The sequence below is a fragment of the Podarcis pityusensis genome (genome assembly GCF_964106645.2).
Source record: "Podarcis pityusensis genome assembly, chromosome: 1".
NCBI classification, from domain to species: Eukaryota; Metazoa; Chordata; class Lepidosauria; order Squamata; family Lacertidae; genus Podarcis; species Podarcis pityusensis.
In genome coordinates, this window is record NC_138028.1 from 112,660,770 (window position 1) to 112,677,513 (window position 16,744).

Here is a 16,744-nt window from a genome sequence, read left to right on the forward strand (position 1 = left end):
GGAGGAAGGGAAAGGAGAATGTTAGCCGCTTTGAGACTCCTTAAAGGGAGTGAAAGGCAGGATATCAAATCCAAACTCTTCTCTTCTTCTTCTTCAGTTCTGAATAGTTCTCTGGTGGCACATGTGGAAGGAAGAAAATTGCAGTTCACTAGGCTATTTATATCACAGTCCTATGCATGTCTACTCAGAATCATGTTTAATGGAATGTACCCCCAGGCAAGGACAGAAGAAGAGCCTACTGGATCAAGCTAGTGGCCCATCTAGCCCAACATCCTGGTCTCACAATGGCCAATCAGATGTCAACAGGAAGCCCACAAGCAGGACCTGAATGCAGTAGCAGCTCTATGGTTTTCAGTAACTGGTTTTCAGAATCCTACTTCCTTTGACAGTGGAGATACATGTGTATAAGATTGCTTTACCCATTTCCTTCCTGCTTCCTGCAGGACAAGATGGTACTCAAGCTGCAAGTTTAAAGTGCATTAAGTGTTTAGTATATTTTGCTGTGGTGTTACTCACTGAAAAATGTTATGAAATCTGTGCCAAAAAAACTGGAATTTGTTTTCCTGTGGCATGAGAATATAGTGAACAAAAGAGCCCCTCCCCTTCTCAGAAAAATGTACTACTTTCAGAAAACAAATTATAGCAACATTTCAAGATATTTAAAGATGCTGCTGCTGCTGACATTGAAATGTGTGCAACATCTGTGGAGGAAGAATGCAGAATAAGGAAAATCTTTTTACAAACTTGGGTGAGAAAGAAATTGCAACTCTAAGTTACTCTTTTCATAATGTATTAGCAATGGAGTATTTGACTGTAGCAGTTATATTGATGGCCCATTGAGTTGGAAGTTAAACATTTAATGGAGCATCTAGTTCAATGTCTTACACCAAAGAGGCATACCCTATACTTATACCTGTCAATGTAGGTTTCTCTTAAACTTTTCAAAAGATATTATATAGAAACATAGGGAATTGCTTAATATGGAGTCAGAAAATAGGTCTATCTAGTTCAATGTTGTCTACTCTGACTGGCAGCATCTCTCCACGAAATCAGACAGACTTCTCTCCCAACCATAACTGGAACTATTCAAGGTATAACACTAAATCACAAAGTTCACAATAATGTGTTATTTCTTACCCATAGGAATGCCAAGGAAAATTGGCTGTGTTTGGTAAGGTTTTAAGATTTTTAATTATTAGAAGTCCAACATTCCTGCTGGGAAGAAACATTTTGAGAATAATTGACCATCTTGAAGGACCTCCTCTTTTATCTTTTCCCATTGGGGACCTTGCAACTTGTCCTAGAATTCCAGCCCCCCACTGGAAAGTGGCAATGTTCCATTAATCAATGGGAGGGCCCAGTACCACCTACCTGTTTCCCACAATACGAGTTTTTGCCTTTGTGGTGGTGGTGGGGACTGCAAGAGAGGAATGAAATAGGATCTGGGTGGGGACCTGCTTGTGTGCCTGCCTGGACTCTGCACATGGTCATTCAAGAAGAAGTTATCGATACAATAAAGATATCGTATATCGTATATATCGTAAGTGCTTCCATATTTAGGCACCCCTGCTTTAAATGTTCACCATATTCCTATTGGTGGCAATTAACGGGAAATCGGGAATCTTGTTGGCATTGTCATCTTGGACAATAAGATCTCAGATCATGTCGCCATAAAGAAGGTTGCACAGCAATCAATACAAGTCAAAAGATAAGTTTTACAGGATTTATTGAGATGGAAACTCTCTGATCATGCCCTTGCTACAACACTATAAGAATCTATTCATCCTTTTGATTGTACTATCCATAATATTTACCTTGTCTTTGTTGAATTCCAACTTATATCTGCACAATGTTTCCCCTTTTTTCTTACCCTTTCCCCTTTACTCCACCTCTCCCTGCCACTAGCTACATTGTTATTTCCAGCTATGTATAAAACTTCAATAAGAAATCTTCTAATCCAAGACAGTTTAAAAATAGAATGGGGAAAGCAAGCACACAGAGAATTCTTCCCAGCTCTTTTCTAATTTTGGATTCTTATTATCAGTTTCATTACAGGTGATATGCATTGCCTGTCTAACTAGCCTTCTGGTGGGGTTTTTTGATCATTCAAAAACATACTAACCACAGCAGAAAAATTAGGTCTGTCATTCTGGAACATCAGATGGGCTTTTTGTAGATTCAAAAGACTCTTTGTCTATTGCTTCTGTCTGAAGCTATCAGAAATTCCACATAGGTCAATGATACAATTTGCAGCCGACTTTTCATGTGTCTCTTCATCTTGATTATAAGGGGCTTCACCATCAACATCAAGAGCTGTTTAAAATAAACCTGCAGGGACTTAAAAATTGAACAAACATTAATTCCTAGCCCATTTTCGTATATTAGACTGTTTTCTTTATTAGTGCTGATTTCATGCACTTCTTTTAAGGGTGTAACATCAATGCAAGCTTAAGCTATATATAGTTTGGGAGGTTTTGCTGGTGTGTGTATGTATGAATTTTTAGAACAGCTTTTTTTTTTTTTTTGCCTTGGTGCTTACAGCTTGACAATAATGTATGTTAATTGCTATAGTTTAAATTTACTAAATCATTTCTGCTACACCAATGAAATTATTTTTATTTTTTGAAGTCTGTCAAGCATATTTGAAAGAGTGATGTGGGTTGATTTCAACACACAGTTTGTTTTAATGTATGGAACTGATCATGGATTTTGATTGAGCACTTTTTCAGAGAAACCTTTGCCATTTTGAAGGTTAGACATGACAATTATATGGCCAGTATACTACTCCAGATGTATTGCGGAAAATATTTTGATGTTTTCAATTGTGGGAATTGTGAGAACTCATAAGATGGCTTTATTATTTGTTTCTCTGACAGTTTATAGCTGTAAATAAGGATGTCTCTTTATAATATTAGAGATTTCAAAGAATAAATAAAAACCGAACAGCTTATATTGGTCTACTTCACTATTATTGTTATGTTTGGCTGTTTTTACATTGGTGCATGTCTGTATGCATCCACCTTGAAATCTATTTCAAGAGTGAATATAAACTTAAGAATAGATAAAGCAAATAAATACTATTTACTCCATATGTCACATAAGATTAATTGTGCTATCTCTTTGCATGTCTACTCAGATGTTAGTCCCAGGTAAGTGTGTGTCGGGGACTGGTTGGATGTAGAGGAATGGTGGGAGGAACCAGCTGGGAAACCCCCAAGGGAAGAAGGCTCAGAGCCTGGGGATTGGTGGAGGGACAATGGTGAGTGGTCAGAGGGAGAAGACTGGGAGGAGGAGGTATTGGAAGCTGAAGAGGTAGCAGGGCTTAATGAATGGGAGAGTCTGTGGCAGAGAGAAGTCCGGAAACAGACGCTGCAGCAGAGGAGTGGGAAGAGGGAGGCCAAGAGGCAGAGATGAGTCAGGCTGGTGAAGAGGCACAGGTGTGCTTCCATCCTGCTGTGACAAACTCCCCCCGCCCCGATCTCCCAGAACCAGGAGAGGCATGAAGCAGGAGGAGCAATGACACATGCAGGCACAGTCTCAGGTTGCTTGGAAAAAATGCTGGATAGGAGGGGACTTAGCCAGCTGTGCAGAGGTGAGGACCTTCAGTCTCTACAACTTCTTCATAGGGGCAAGACCTACCAAAGGAGAGTTGCTATGCTCATTAGGCCTGATATTGCTGTGTAGATCCTGTTTTCTTCTAATAAAAGTTAACTCCACTTTGTGTGATTTACTGCTAGTTCACTCCTGACCATGTATATAACAGGGATGGGAAAACTGGCTTTCCAGCTACTGTGGAGCTCCCATCCCTGTCCATTGGCCATCCTGGCTGAAAATATCTGGAGAGCTACAGGTTCCCTACCCTGCTGAAAAAGATATCAGCCTACCTGAGAATATATATATATATAGACCAGGAGCAGCCAACATGTTTCCTCCAGGTAACTCTGCATTACCACCCCCCATCATCCTTACTGTCTGGGGATCATGGGAGTTGGGAGTCTGGCAACATCTAGAGGAGTGCCTGTGTCTAAGACTGGCATATCAATGCATTGTTTTGTGTCTCTTAAGGGATGTGGATGCACAGGTGTCTTTAGTGGAACAGGTCTGATTTGTATGCTTTCTGGCTGAAAGCCCATGCTACTTGTAGGTTCTAAGACTAGAATGCAATTGGAGCTATACTAAAATGTAAAGTAGTAGTGCTTAATTTCACAATGCTGTCTTATTCTTTGATAGATTCTTCCCCTCCCCAGTTCCATAGGCACATGCTCAGTTTGACAGCCTTCTAAAGCTAAGCGTGATCTACAGTATTTAGGATATATGAAAGATGGACATTCTTAATTAGAGGGCTATTACTTGGAAAGAGTGGGAGGACGTGTGGCTTTTAAACCTGTCAGCTGCCATTCACAGTGCCATTCTAAAGCCAAGAGCTTTCGCTCAAGCAGAAAAGGGGAAGGTGGGCATAAGAAATGAGTGCTGAAAATAATCTGATCTGTCCTCCCATTTCTTATTGTTTTTAGTCCATGAACTGCCTTCATTTTGTCTCTCTGATCTCATTGAATGGCAGGTGTCACTCAATACCTTCCCCTGCCCTTTTTGTCGTGTGCTGTTATTGGTACTATTGCTGCTGCCCTTCTCTCAGTAATCTGCAACATCATTCAGTAAGGTTCATTTAAACAGCAAGCACATATGGTTATAGTCACACATAATCTGTGCTTTTAGTCTGTGGTTTTAGCAAATGTTGAGGTAGAACTATTCATCAGAGTAAATGCTTCAATGGAAATGCCAAGGTCAGCTGTTTCTAATATTGATCATCTGCCATGCCAATTTAATTATTCCCTGTATTCTGCATTGTCTCACAAAACATTTCTAGTACAATCCTATACATGTCTGCTCAAAAGCAAGTCACACTGAACTCAATGGAGCTTACTCCCAAGTAAGTGGATATGGAAAAAGTGAAAAAACCCAACCCCTTAATTACTTGGAAAAAATGGCCAGGTTTTAGGCACTTAAGCATTTTGAAATCTCAATGAGTACATGTCAAGGATTTCAAGCTAAAATCAACAGGACTCAACATGCTTAAATCTCCTTGATTTCAGTGAGAAACTTATGCTTGTCCTAAAAACTGTCTCTCGTTCAAATCAATGAGACTTCAGAGAGTCTGAGTTGAGTTATATCAGACCAGAGCCTGGCCAAGCGCATTTGAAAAAGGATCTAGTTCAAATGCAACACGTCCCAAAAAGTACTAATTCCAGTTCGTATTCATTCCTTTACAAAACAAACTGGTTTGGTTCATATTCAGCTCACAGTTCAGTTCAGGTTCATCCACATGAGCCTCTGAAAAAAAAATCAGCATTCAAAATATTATAAGTTGCTGTGATGACATATAAAATATATTTAAGACCAGGGCTTTTTTTCCAGCTGGAACTCACTGGAACTCACTTCTGGCACCTCTCAGGTGGGTGCCATTGCCATTATAAGAGGACAAGGGAGACATTCATGGTGAGTTCTGGTACCTCTTTTTCTAGAAAAATAGCACTGCTTAAGACTAAGTGAACATCAAAACACACACACAGTGGAATGTGAATTGTTTAATTGACCCCCCCCCAATTTTTTTGTGTGATATTTAATCTTAAAGGTCCAAAGGGTTCCAAGAGGAAAAAAACCACACCCATGTGTAGGAGAATGAAGATAAACTGGACCCCCCCCCCCCAAAAAAAATCAAACCCCAAAGGAACTGAATTAATGTTCAGTTTACCCAGCAATTATGTCAATCAGTTTCAGGTGTAGTTCAGTGATTTTTGAACTAATTTAGTGAACTTTGTTAAAATGAACTAAATCACTCCAAGCATTGTGTCAGAATAAGCTAGTCAGGACTAAAGTCCATTCATTTCAGTGGATTGGAAGCAAATGCTTATATCTTTCCCTATTTTCTGCCCAGTTCTATATTACTCCTCCTCAGAAAATATAGGTGCATATATGTTAGCTAAATATAGTGGTACCTTGGGTTAAGTACTTAATTCGTTCCGGAGGTCTGTTCTTGAAACTATTCTTAACCTGAAGCACCACTTTAGCTAATGGGGCCTCTTGCTGCTGCCGCGCTGCCGGAGCACGATTTCTGTTCTCATCCTGAAGCAAAGTTCTTAACCCAAGGTACTATTTCTGGGTTAGCGGAGTCTGTAACCTGAAGTGTATGTAACCTGAAGCGTATGTAACCCGAGGTACCACTGTACTGTACCTCCTAACCTGATTGTATTGTGCTGTCTGAAGTGTATGAAGAGGATCCTTCCCATTTGTACTGGGAAGCTGTGCCAAGGGGATGGAGGGATTCTTTACTGGAACTCTAAAACCCAGTTCCAAATTGTACTAATGGAGAAGATGGCTTGGATCCTCAGCACTGATGTTAAGAAGTTCCCTGGCATGAAGGAAGAACTGTCTGTCTTTCCAGAGGAGAAGTTTCTCTAAAAGAAAGAGACTTAAGAAATGACCCATTAATAAACACACACAGGGACTCAGTTCTGTTGTCCATTTCTTTTCTCGAGTAGCTGATACAAATTCCCAGAACTGTCATTCCTGCAACTCATCAGTTCTTTTAATTTTTTTGTCTTTGGGGAAAGAAAAAACTCAGATCTATAATGTTCTTTAATATTACTTACAATGGGCTCGGGGAAGAAATGAGGATTTAATGGGCAGGGACTCAAACAGGCCAATACATCAACTCTGTATGAAAGGTTTTGGCTCCAGCACATTTGAAAGTGACGCCCTCCTGCAGCTTTCAGTACAAAGGTTAGTATTAAAAAGCTTACTTGAAATGCATCAATTTCTGCAAAGGGATTAAGCCTGCAAGCTTTACCAAATGGGAATTGAAATTTAGGGCAGATTTATATCCTTTTTCTCTGCCTTTCCACCCCATACCTTTTTCTAAGTTTAGCACTGTTTCATCTTGGAAAGTTTGAATTAATCTTTCTGCCTTGGTACATTTAGGGATTTCCAGCTGTTTATTTATGACTGTATGATTCTACTGAAAAGGTTTTGCCTCATGTCATATGAAGGATCCTCCCATTCCACCAATCTGGAATCTAACCCACTATGTACATTCTTAGGGCATTTTCAACTGCCAGTCATATATTATATCCCTCTTCCTCTTTATTTTCACCCATTGTTCTTCAAATTAGACACGGAATACCTTTTGAATAAAACAAGAAGAGTTAACGAGATGCCATCCAAATGTTGTGAGACTACAGTTTCCATTACCCCTTCCTCTGGCCATTGTAGATGAGGCTGAAAGGTATTGTAGCCCAACACCACTTGGGTGGCAGTATGTTGGCCAGCCCTGCCACAAAATATTCCAAATTGCTATTCCTAACAGTTTTGTTGTTGTTGTTGTTGTTTAGTCGTTTAGTCGTGTCCGACTCTTTGTGATCCCATGGACCAGAGCACGCCAGGCACTCCTGTCTTCCACTGCCTCCCGCAGTTTGATCAAACTCATGCTGGTAGCTTCGAGAACACTGTCCAACCATCTCGTCCTCTGTCGTCTCCTTCTCCTTGTGCCCTCCATCTTTCCCAACATCAGGGTCTTTTCCAGGGAGTCTTCTCTTCTCATGAGGTGGCCAAAGTATTGGAGTCTCAGCTTCACGATCTGTCCTTTCAGTGAGCACTCAGGGCTGATTTCCTTAAGAATGGATAGGTTTGATCTTCTTGCTTTTCTCCCAAGAAGCAGGCGTCTTTTAATTTCATGGCTGCTGTCACCATCTGCAGTGATCATGGAGCCCAAGAAAGTAAAATCTCTCACTGCCTCTATTTCTTCCCCTTCTATTTGCCAGGAGGTGATGGGACCAGTGGCCAGTTAGTTCATCCAGAAAACTTAATTTCATGAAGGGGGAGGGGAAACTATGAGTTGGCCTGGAGGTTTTTGAAATATGCTTTCATTTAAAAAATCATAATCTGCCAGAAACAAACAAAAAAACCCCCAACCAACAAAATAAGTGCACATCATTTCATTATAATTCAGGAACCCACACTTTGTATTTAAAGTGTGGTTAAATTGTATAGGGCCTTTCTGATTAACAGCATTTGCAATTTACATTGGGCACATCGTAAGGAAGGCTACACTGGGTGCACTAGCCTAACACAATCAACCTTTACTCGTTCTGGCATAGTGATATTGACGTGATTAAGTGCACACTCTAGCATGAATAATATTAAGAACCACAGTTCAGCCCTCGGTTCGTAAGGTCTGAGATGTTACAGTAAAAGTAATCAATGTTTCAATTCTCTGCAAATACATGTGTGAAAAAGTGCATCTGAAAGCAATAAGGATATTAAGGCTAGAAATGGATGCTAGTCCCACCCCACCCCCCAAGTGCTAAAGGCTTATTTAAAGTGTGCATGCCCAATCCACTATCATCTCTGCTCATTGGCATTGCTGGGTTTGTTTGACCAAAAAAAAAGTTCAGGCAAGGCAACAGAACTCTATCATATCAATGGCAAATCTCTTTGAATGTTTGCCTTTCTCTAGACTCTGCTAGTAAGATAAGTTATTAATGCTTGCAGCATATATTGAGGTGGGTTGACTTACGTTTTGCATAGGCTCCTTTTTTTGTTTTACCAGAATTTGTATGGTTGAGGTATGGGTCTAATTTACTTTTCTGTGATCCTGAGCAAACGTTTTTCTTAAGAATCTTTTCCTCTTGTTGGATGCAAGCAAAGTCCATGTGGTCCAGCTTTCTTCACAAGAATTCTAGCACTAGGTGGTCCACCAGTGGTCTGTATTGTTGCTTGTGCCCATGCTAATTCTGGGTGGTGAAAGTGTATATTGATTACCTAAGACAACTACAGTGGAATGAAAAAAAACGCCAGTGTGTTTATTGTACTTACGTAAAAAGGCAATGTATATTAGTTTATTCCAAAGCAACATGAAAATTATCTCAAAGAGTCTCGGTAGTCTGTAGCTGAGAGGTGATTCCTTGCCCTCACTCAGGTTAAGTGTAGTGAGGGCTCTCTGAGGACTTCTCAAACCCCAGTGCAGAATTACTAATAGAGAACCATTTGGCTTGTGTGTGTTAGGATGGCCAAGTATGTCAGCTTCAGTTCTTCTTAATAGGTTTCTCATTTTCCAGTCTTAAAATCAGTTTGAATTTTTGAAAAAGTCTCTAGGAAAAGCTATACATGTTTGTGTGCATTTCTCCCAATGTACACATTTTTGCAAGTGATTTCTCCCAAAACAATGCAATTTGTATGCAGTTTCCCTGCTATTTAGCACATTTTGTGAGTGTGCGTGTTCCCCTAACAGACATATTTTTGTAAGCATTGTTTGGCGAACCACATCGCAAAATTCAGGAAGCTGTGAATTTCAAAGGATGGCTTTGTTTCAGTTCACATATTGGTTCTAGAAGTGCAAATTAGGTAACTAAATTTCTTCCCCCTCTTATGTGAGGGAGCTTGACTGAAGGAGAGAGCTGTTCTTGCCAAAGAAATAAAACAGGTAATATGCGTACATAAGCAGTTCCACTTGAGTTTCCACTTTCATTGGACTAGAATATGCAACACTGTAGCCGGATTCAGATACACCATTTCTTTCCCAAAAGTAACGGAATTAGAAAGGTGTCCAATGGGGTTTATCCCCCCCTCTTTTGTCCTGTCAATACCAAAGTAAGAAAATAGGATAATTTGTAAATCGGAAGTACTAGGTTTTTCAGTAAGTTACTTCAGACATTTCCAAGTTGATTTGCAAGTTTTCACATTGAGTGGTTTCTTGCATCAGTACTTGCAACGTTTTGAGTGTGCACTTCCTATAGAAAATTAGCTCCTACAGCTGGTAATTTCAACCACCTTTTCCTGAATTTGGCCTCATCTAATTTTCAGCTCTAGCAGCAAAGCTTTTGAGAGCAATACTGTTAATTGCTCAGAATGAATTAATGAGCATTAGATCTATCAGCCACCAGTAAATATTTCTGGCAGTTAAATGTGGTAGGTTCTGTGATTTAATTTCACTTCAGCAGATGCTTGAAAACTTTTCTTTCTTTCTTTTTTAAGCTGTTGGCTTGCATACCTCAAATCTGCTGTCTTCCCTGATTTCCATGGGTCAAATAGCCATCATTTTACAACTTAGGAGCACACAGAACAAGACTGGCATGCAGTTTGCACAAACACAAACCTCCCCTAAATCACAAGGGTCTTGAGATGAAGTACATATTTCAAATACTATGAGAAAACAGAAAATTAAGAGAAACCACACATTAGGGTGAGAGGAGATATAAATGACTAAAATTAAAGTGTCATTTTACCAAAGTGTTTGATGAATGTTTATGAGGGTCCACTCCCCCAATTCACAAACTGATGTGGAAATTGGAAGAACTGAACTTAAAATTGTAAAAATGAGAAACAGAGACACAACAAAATTCACACATTCAGCCACCCCTGGGGGTTCTCGTCAGGCCCATTGCAATGGCCTTCTGTGTGTCATTCCCAGCTCCTCCTTCTGCCTGACCTTCATGAGTTCAGCACAAAGGTGTGTTGAGATGCAGTTAGAATTGTCCTTTTGGTCTGAAATACGTTGGTTTTCCATACATGAGGAGGCTTCTAACTGTGTTCAGCTGAAAATGGTTAGAATCTATTGGCAGATCTTCATGCCTAAAAGTTTGGGAGAGAAGGGAGCAGAAACAATGTGAATGCCCTCATGGCCCCCCTTCCTCTAAATGCTAGTACCGTATTTTTCCGTCTATAAGACATCCCCATGTATAAGATGCCCCCTATTTTGGGGGACTCCGATTTAAGAAAATGGGGGGGGGAGAGATCTATCCATGTATAAGATGCCCCCAAATTTTGGACATTATTTTTTAGGGGAAAAACCTAGGGGAAAAACATACACGGAAAAATACGGTATTTTATCTGAAGGATAACTCTGCTGATTTATATGTGATTTAGAATCAAAGGCAATTCACAGAAAAGGAACTTGCAGTATAGAGAGCACTTGGATGTCACCCTCCTTTTCATGCCCACACAATGACTGGTGGTTTCATTTTATGCCTTCCATTTATTAAACTTACAGTAGTTATGAAATAAAATAGAAAGAGATTGGTGGGACCTCTTAGATTAGTTAATTCCTCTGTTCACACAGAGCTGATCTTGTAACATATTTTTAGCAGAATCTGGCTTCAAATGTAATGCGTTAATAACGGCAATTATGACTTAGGCTTTTATGGACGTGAACTGTATGAAGGAAGATGGGGCGGGGGAGAAGAAAGAGATGTTAAGTGGGGGAGGTGGAGAAGAACTATAGTCAAATTAAGCTTTCAGTCATTCCACTTGCAACGTTTAACTGGTAATATCTGGAAATATTTAGGTGGTGTAACTGGTAAGATTAACCCATTATTATTACATTATGCTCAGCACACCAGCTGTGGGAGGAAGGCATGGACTGCTCATGCAAGATCTCATGGGAATTTGGATTTCTGCACAAGATCTTGTGAGAGCATCCCAGAGCCGCTGCACTAAGGGGGCGTTGCCCCACTCCCAAGCAAGGCAGACAGCTTTAAAGTGCTTTCTGCACCAGGTAGCACCAAGGAGACCTGGTGCAATAAGAGTTTTTAAGCTCTCTGCCTTGCTTGGATTTAACTTGCACAGTTTCAACCAGCCTGCCTTGAACCCTGCATAGTTGAAATTGTGCACATTAGATGCACCTAAGATATGATCATGTTGTATTGCTTCATGTCCACCTTTATGACTCTGTGATCTGATTATTGTGCCAGATTCTTTCCTGACACAAGAAGTATGCCATCCTGGAGTGAGCTATCATGCCTCCATGCTTCTCCCAGGTACTGGCTAAAACCAACAGCAAGAAGGCATTCAGAATAGCCTTTTCATGACACAACAAATGTGAAGGCATCTCTTGTGTTTCCTTTTGCACTATTTTGCTTGACACCCAGAGAGTCAGTCCCCCAAAATACAACATATGAACTACACACATCCAGTATTTCCAATAGGATCTAAGAAAGTTTATTCTAAGATTGAAATTTTGCTGAAATACCCCAGGAAAGAAGCACAAATTAGCACAAATGTCTTTTGGCTCTTCTGATAATCCCTGGAATAGAACTGATTAAATGGTGTGCAAGAATAGGATGCAGGCCAATGAACTTAGAAACAAAGTCCCTATAAATGGGCCTCCTTTAAAAGAAGATGTACCGTACTTGTCATTCCTAGGGCTCTAACTACCAACCCTATAGAAGCAAGGAGTCTTTTTTTCCTGCTGACTTCAGTATGATTTCATTTGTGCTGAATTTCTCAAAGAATCACTTGAGCCAGCAAATACTTAAAATGCTTAAGTTTATCCAAAGGAAAGTGACTTAATTCTTCATGAATCAGGTCAGTGACCACATTGTAGCAAAGCACCCATGGCTTCTGTTTACTTACCCCAACTGAGTTTGCCGAAACTTTTCTTGGAGGATCAATTTCTGACATTTGCGGAGGATAAACTGCTGAAACCTTTAATAAAAGATAAGGAAGCACTAAGCTCTATCCAAAATTACACGAGGAGGAAGAGCAGAAGTAGCTGTCTTTGCCCACAATCCAGCCTACTTACAATCACAACCAGGACACTGCTTCACAGAAAAATGCAGGATAGGACTACCTGTAGTTCTTCCCTGAGAAGGTTGCTGTCTCACAGGGCAGCCACACACAGGTCCCAGTAGCTGCAGATATTCTGACAGTGGCTGCCCAGGGTCTCAGAATAAGGTCTTTCCCATCACTTAATACCTGAGATGGCAGGAGGGGGCAGACCTGGGCTGGCCATCTTCTAAATCCTAAACCAGCCCAGCTGCTCCTCCTGGCCCCCAATGCTATGCCAGCTTGGAGCAGCTGATGCAGCAGAAATCACTGCCCACCCCCTACTTTTTGAACAGTCCAATATAAGCAGAAGGGCTCTGCTGCCTAACTGGGAGTTTGGATTCAGTCCTAAACTAGTAACCACAATCTCATCTTGTGTGTCATTGCCTTCTTTGTCTTCATCTTCTTGTCTATCCATAATCTCATACCACTCCATTTCATGGGATGACCCTGAGCTCTAGGATTATGGCAGATTTTAGCCATTCTCTCAACAACCAGCCTTCCCCAACCTCTATGACCCAATAGTGATGATGGGAGCTGGGGTCCAAAGCATTTGGATGGAGTTGGATTGGGGAAGGCTGCTTTACAACATCAACATATGTACTAGTCTAGGAGCTGGCAAGATATGGGAGCTGGGGGCACTCTAGAGGCATTGGTGTGGACTGAGGTGGAACCTAAAATATATAAATTGGAATATAAAAAACGCTCTGAAAATGTTTTTTTAAAAACAAGTTTAAATCTATATACTGAATTTGCCAAGAGCTCACAATCGTCACCTAGTGTCACATTTGTATAATGCACTTCAAACATATTTGCAGCTGTATAGCTTGAGTCCTTCTGCAGACTTCTGGTGGATGGTGCCCATTGTTCTGATAAGGTGTCACTTCAGAGTAACTCTGTCCAGAGGCGGTTGCTGATGTTAAACCAATACAAATAGCTGCCTTTTGCAGCTGTGTCTGATAAAACAGCGAAAATACACCGAAATCGTACTCCTGCTCATGGTGCCTTTTCATGGGGCTGTTTAACCATTCTGCTTTGCTTGTTACATCCTTTAAAAAAAATAAAAATCTTTGGGTAGGGCAGAGATGGGTGGGGAGGTCAGATGCGATTTGAGGTTGAGTTCTGACGTGAAGAGATAAAACCTGTAACAGAGTGCTAGTCATTTTCTTCCCCATGACCACCTAAATGGCTTTATTAAAGCATCTGCCAGTTCATTCTGCCCCTGCTGCTAGCTGTCATTAGTGGGATAAAGCATCCATTTTGCAGCAGAGCCTCTGACAAAGAAAAGCTTTGCTTCAGTAGGTGCAGATTTAGTGCAGCTGATGAGCTGCTCTGCCACTAAATGGGTGCCCCACAAGGGAAGGAACGTGTTCAGAGAGCAGCTGAGGGGAGCGGCATGCTCATTTCAAAATGGGAGGTTAATTGAGAGGAAGGAAATGTGAATGTTCTCTTACACACCCTCACATATAGTCATGTTCCCATTGTTGTAAAGAAAACTCTGACCTATAGCCCTAATAGCTGAATCACAGACGAAAAGGGATGAACTTGTAAGAGAGGTTGCCATCATATGAATATAATTCCTGCGTAAACTAGTTATGCTAGATGTTTTATGCAAGCAACTAAAATCCATTCCCATCCGCTAACATCACAGGTAGCTTGGAAAACACTCCTTTTGATTAGCGGACTCCCCAGCTGCACCAGTTTTATAGGCTCAGCATCAACGTCTTCACCTACATTTGAAAGGTTGGCTGAGGTGTACAGAGTTTGCATCTAATACTGGAGCTCAGCTACCACTTGTACTTATTCTGGTTGGCATTATGCTGTCTGCCTCCCTTAATGATTGGATCCAGCAATTCTGGCAGCACATCCTTCAGCTTGAGCCACAGCTGCTGGAGTGGTAGCATGGGATTGACTTGTCTGTGTCCCTCATATCTTTTCTGTGCCTTGCTGATTTTTTAAAAAAATCTTTGAATTTCCAACCTCTTGGCCTAGTATTAATATTCATTTACTTGGATTCGTACCCATCACCATTCCAAAGAGTAATATCAGTTGCAAGGTTCTGTATCTATGCAAAATGGGACTGATGGCTCCTTTGGACTGGCAGTATTCTGTGGGAGGGATTCAAGTGCTTATTGACAAATTTAGATTTGCACAATTAAAGTGGGGATTAATGTTTTCTGCTGACATAGTGCAACAAATCCACTTTTAGAAAAAGAACCAGACTTTTGTTGTTAAGAAAGTGTTTGGGAAATGTATTGAAAAGTGTAGCAGGAAGATGCATAAACACCCCATGAGTAAATAGAGGATGAATGCTCATTGTCATATGATCACCCCACAGACAGATTAGAATGAATGCTCAATAAAAACCTAGCATAGTCTAACTTCTGTGTAAGCTTTTTGCAAGCAAATCAGGGTGAATGCTCAATAAATTAATCATCTGGAGGAGCCCTAAAATCTCAACAGAAACCAGCTTAAACATTTATCCTATCTACCTGTAGTATCTTGGACCAAGCAATCTTCCAAATGCATAGGTCCCTTAGGTACAACCTATTGGCAGCTATTCCTATGGCTACCAGGTTATATAGGATTTCTGTGCTAGCTGGGGAAATAAAAGGTATTGTTAGGGTATCTGCAGTCTTAAGAGTTGCATTTTGTGCCTCCCTCCCCATTTTTTTTTAGCCCTTGAATTTAACAGTTGTTAGGAACTCAGAAGCAATCCAGCTCAATGCATTGTGAAATGATATGTTTTATTTTTTTGCAGAAATATTATTTTCTGTGTGATGTTTATCTCATGGAAGATGATCAGAAGGAATATGCAGCAGTAATTAAGGCTTCTGGTTTTGTATTAGAGCCAGCATCTCATCAGCTGCAATAGCAAACATAACCAAACCCATCCCATAAACATGCTGAGAATCAACACTAAGCATTCAATTTTTTAAGCTAGTAATTTTTTTTTGAAAAAACAACAACATTAAATTATTGATTCACCCAGCAGAGTGTTTTTCTGATTTCTTTTCTCTGTGCATTACTGGGGGGGGGGGGGGAATCAGAGAGAGAGAAAGATCAGTTTGAAGGTTTTGAATTAACTGAAACTGTTTTAAAAACTCTGATTTGCTAAAACACCTGGTAAGTTATTCCACAGGTTATATTTTTCTTTTTCTTGTGGAATAAATGTACAGGAGACATTATAAATCTTTCAGGCAACAAAGCTAATATTGTGAGAGCAGAAACATAGATTTTCAGGGAAGTTCATAGCTAATTGAAATGGTCTGAAATTATTCTAGGAGCTTAGCAAAGCAATTCTTAAAAGTTCCCCACCTAAAAATAGTGGCCTAGACAAGATAGGGAAATGGACAAATAAAAGATGCTGAAATACATTTTTTGATGCTTTTTATGTGATTAGGCGATCAGATGGAAACATCAGGAAATAAAAGTGAAACAAAAAAACATAAACCCAAAACTAAATCTTTCATCTGGCTTGTACATACAAGGAATGCACGGCCAAGGATCAGGAATATGCCAGCACTTCATTCATCCTGCAACCCATGCCCTCCACAGATGTATGAAATGTTTCTCTTACTGCACTTGTTGCTATTGGATATGTTGGCTGTGTTTCCTAGATATGCTGGGTGTGAATGCCAGTTGTTGGAGTCACAAATGGGAAAGAACACTTTCTCTTCTTCGTCTCTCTCAGCAATATGTCAGGGACTGACAGGGCTCTGAAGGGTGTGTGGCAGAGGCAAGAGACCAGGGAAGAGACCTGTGGTTTTTTTTTCAGAGATGGGAACCTGGCCTTATGGTTCAACTTTGAACCTTTCTCAGTGCATTGGACCTGAACCTGTATTCAATTATTGAATGCATAGACTGTCAGACTCCTCTCTAGCGTTGCCCTTGGGACTGTGATCAATAGAACCTTCTGCTTAGACTACGTTGCTCACCATGTACAGTATCAGGACTTAACCTCAGAGTGCACCAGGGTTTTCAAACCTCTCTTAGTTTTCAAAAGATCAGTTTTTCACAGACCACACTTATGTAACTAAATATGTACTGTATTTTTTGCTCTATAAGACTCACTTTTCCCCTCTTAAAAAGTAAGGGGAAATGTGTGTGCGTCTTATGGAGCGAATGCAGGCTGTGCAGCTATCCC